This window comes from Arvicanthis niloticus, chromosome 21 (assembly GCF_011762505.2).
Source record: "Arvicanthis niloticus isolate mArvNil1 chromosome 21, mArvNil1.pat.X, whole genome shotgun sequence".
NCBI lineage: Eukaryota > Metazoa > Chordata > Mammalia > Rodentia > Muridae > Arvicanthis > Arvicanthis niloticus.
This window is the reverse complement of record NC_047678.1, coordinates 47,906,551-47,910,985: the sequence shown is the minus strand read 5'-3', so window position 1 is coordinate 47,910,985 and position 4,435 is coordinate 47,906,551.

Sequence of the window (4,435 nt, the reverse complement as noted above, 5' to 3'; positions counted from 1 at the left end):
GTGGTTGCTATGGAACATTGAGGGGGGGGGGGAAGAAGGAGGAGGGGAGGAGGAGGAGGAAGGGGAAGGAGGAGGAAGAGGAGGAGAAGAAGAAGAAGAGGAGGAGGAGGAAGAGGAGGAGGAGGAGGACGGCGACGATGGGGGGGGGGGGTTCAACAGGTCAGCCTGGTGTGCAGGGAAGCTGTGGACCTGGAGAAACAGAGGCTAATGCACTGCATAGAAGGGAAGAGGTTTGAGCCCTTCGAGTGACAACCTCGTCTCATAAAACCATGGGTTATAAGGGCGTCATAATAACACCTGCACTGTATTATTGCTTTAATAGGACTAGCCCCTTTTAAGTCAGCTATCCGGGCTACTCTTGTCTGTTATCAGGACATGCATACGGTTAAAAGTTCCCTTCCATAGTTATTTTTAAATTCCTAGAATAGAAGATGTTCTTTTCTTTCTTGTTCTAGGGGTGCAGAGCATTTAAAAGTCCGTTTCAGTAGCATGAGAAAAAAAAAGGGAAGCATTTTCTATACTTTAATGTTCATGTGTAGAGGGGCAAATGGTTGAGGTGGGATTGTTATCCACCAAGGGGACTGCTGTATGATCACTCCGTCTAAACAATGCCCAGGGGTCATTTGGCTATTCTCCGCCTGTATGGTATGTCTATGGTCGCTCCATGTACCTAGAATCCTTGGTCAAACATATCAAGAATATTATTGTATTTAACGTTCCTTCTACCCCAAACTTCTATCCTTTAGTATTTTTGTTCTGCTGCCGTGTGTATGTGACAACTAGTTGATCTTGAGAGGATATTGTTTTTCTAATATGTTCATGTAAGACCGTATAGGTAGATAATTCACATGGACACATCTATGTGCTCCTGATATCTTTTTATAAATACGTGCATATTTTAATAAAATTTAACAAATATGAAAAAGTGTTTAGAAGGGAAAATATCAGTAATAGTCTATAAATACCTATTGTTAATATTTTAGATTTTTTTCTTTCAGTTCATATTTAAAATCATGTTTTTTCATAATATGGAATAAGGATGATTTCCCACCAATAGCAAAATATTTGAAAACAAGGCACTGAAATTTATTGTCTGAGACTCTTCCTCAACATCTTCTCAAAGAAAAGAACACCCCATAGCAGTGTGGATGCATTTATAAACTTATAGCCCAACCTTCCCACTAAGTAAATCACTGCCATCTTTGAAGGAAGGATACAATATATTTTTCTTTAATGGTATAGTGTCTTAGTTAGGGTTTACTGCTGTGAACAGACACCGTGACCAAGGCAACTCTTACAATGACAACATTTAATTGGGGCTGCCTTACAGGTTCAGAGGTTCAGTCCATTATCATCAAGGCAGAAGCATGGCAGCGTCCAGGCAGGCATGGTGCAGGAGGAGCTGAGAGTTCTACATCTTCATCTGAAGGCTGCTAGTGGAAGACTAACTTCCAGGCAGTTAGGATAAGGGACTTAAGCCCATGCCCATAGTGACACACCTACTCCAAGAGGGTTACACCTACTCCAACAGGGCCACACTCTCTAATTGTACCAGTCCCTGGGCTGAGCATATATACAAACCATCACATATAGAACCTACTTATCTGAATTTTGTGTGTGTGGGGGGGAACATAGTCCATACATGAAGGCATCTCTACGACTCTGTAATTATTGAGATATTTGGTTTGCCATGTGGATTCTGAAGGTAGGGTCAAACCTTGTTTAAAAAGATGAACAGTTGCATCCTGACAGCCTGCTCAAGGGACATCAATGGACCATTGTGTGACTTCTCTGCTCATAGCCGGACTAGTAGTCTCTGCCTCTGGCTGGATATACCATCTTGGCTGCTTCCTTCTTACTCCCTCAGAACTCAGTGTCATCTACATAAGAGGAGCAGGAACTGGAAGGCCTGCTGAATCCTTCAGATTTGACACTCATGACTAAAATTAGAGTCCAAGTTAACATGGACATTCCCTTGTCATCTTTTTAAGAGTGTCCACATTTCTGAGCTGAGCCCACAGACAGAGAAGGGATTCCCAACCTCTGAAGACTGATGGAAATAACCCTAAGCCACAGGGACCATTTTCCCCACCCAATGATCAACCGTGTTGGTATTCCTTAATTTGGGGTTGATACCGAAATTCTATTGATTCCTAGTCTTTTTATTTGAAGCCTGTATCGCCTTTCTCCTCATCAACTGGGAAGAAAGGCAAATTCAAAAACCACCATGGTCCCTTCCAATTGTTCTCTCTAGAAACTAAGCAGGACCCAGAAAATTAGACATGATAGGAACTCAGTTGGTGTGTGTTTAAAGCCTGAACAATGGCATACTAACTAACACATTTAGTCCTCTGCATCCCTTCCCGTGAGTTTTGCAACACTGAACTGACTGAAAGAATATATTCCCACCTTTCTGAGGGAATACCCTATTTCATGAATGTGTTGCTGAGACTTTTTAAATTTGTTGTAGTGGCCCAGATGTTAAGCAATGTGGTGGTTTGAATGAGATGTCTCACTCAGGCATCACCAGCATTGAATGCTTGGTGGCACTGCTCGGTTAGCTTGCAGAGGCGTGGCCTTGCTGGAGGAAGTGAATCCTTGGGGTTTGGGCTTGGAGATTTCAAAGCACTTGTACTATGCTCAAGTTTCCCTCTCCACTTCCTATTTGCAGGTCAAGATGCAAACTCTCAGCTGTTCTCCAGCTGCCTTGTCTTCCTGTTGCCATACTTCCCTGCTGCGGTGGTTTGTAAACCCTCTTCCCAGGGAGTGGCACCATTAGGAGGTGTGGCCTTATTGGAGTAGGTGTGTCACTGTGGGTGTGGGCTTAAGATCCTCATCCTAGCTACCTGGAAGTCAGTCTTCCACTAGCAGCCTTCAGATGAAGATGCTGAGCTTTCAGCTTGGCCTGCACCATGCCTGCTTGGACACTGCCATGTTCCCACCTTGATGATACTGGACTGAACCTCTTAACCTGTAAGCCAGCCCCAGTTAAATGTTGTCCCTATAAGAATTGCCTTGGTTATGGTGTCTGTTCACAGCGGTAAAACCCTAACTAAGACAACTGCCAATGAAGAATGAACTTATCCATCTGGGATGATAAGCCCCAAATAATTGCATTCTTTTATAAGCCTTGGTTGTGGTGTTTCAGCACAGCTACAAAGAGTAACTAAAACAGGTACTGAACTCATTTTACAGCATCTTCCCCTTGCTGTCTCCCCTGGTTCTGACTGCAGTAAATGAGCAATACAAAATGAGTAAGTAGTTAAATGTATACAGAGTATGGATCTGTTCAAAGGAATGGAAATTGGATCTCAATGGCCTTCCACCATGCCAGACACCGCACAGATAGAAACTTGCCACTAAGAAACTCACAGGAGTTGTAATTTATCTACTTTTCAGCTTGGGAGACATTTTTCAATATGCCTGAGGTCACACAGTTGGAAAAAAATAACCGAGGTTAAAATTTGGGTTAATAAAATTTTGAGGCTCATCATTTTTGTTGTCCGAGAGAAAAAGCAGCATTAGGCAAAAAGGCGTCTTTATCAAATGAAACTGGTTAGAGGACTGGAAGAAATCTAAGGTGCTACTGGCTTCTGAGAGAGAGACAAAATGAGGAAGGACAGAAGATGAAATGGGTGTGTGATAAATGACATGTGGTCGCAGTAAAAGAGAGAAGTAAGGGAAAGCAGAGTACAAAGTAACCCAGGGCTAGATAGCTAAGCTGGCTCACCTAGCTTCGTTCTTTGCAAGGATCATGGGTTTTTGGGTATTCTAGTGGGTCCATTCTAACAATGAGACCTTTGGGTTCATTGCAAACACAGTATCTCTATTTGTCTTCCAGTTCCTATGGGACAGAAGGGGTTAATCGGCACAGTCGCTCACTGGCCCCGTCATGTTGAACAAGGTCTGAACTCTTCCTCTTTATTTACTTCTAAAGTTTCACTACCCAGATCTGAAGATGTTTTTCACATGTAGGGAATGTATGTAATACATATATGCATGTTGATTACCTGGCCAAAAAAAATTGCAATGTGTGTGTCTACAATGAGCTGCATGAGGTATCACTGTTCTTCCAAGTCTAAAAGTGAAGCAATGGAAAGTCTGGGGATGTAGGAAGCACTTTCGATAATTTGGAGCTGGGTTCAGCCTGGCAGCTGTTGTGCATGATTTTGAAAACATTTGGTTAGTGTCCAGTCTAGTCCAGTCCAGTCCAGTCCAGTCCAGTCTCATTCTGTTAGTCTAGGTCTCATTTAACACCTCCATAATAAAAATGAGAACTTTCACTGGGCGGTGGTGGCGCATGCCTTTAATCCCAGCACTTGGGAGGCAGAGGCAGGCAGATTTCTGAGTTCGAGGCCAGCCTGGTCTACAGAGTGAGTGCCAGGACAGCCAGGGCTACACAGAGAAACCCTGTCTCGAAAAACCAAAAAGAGAG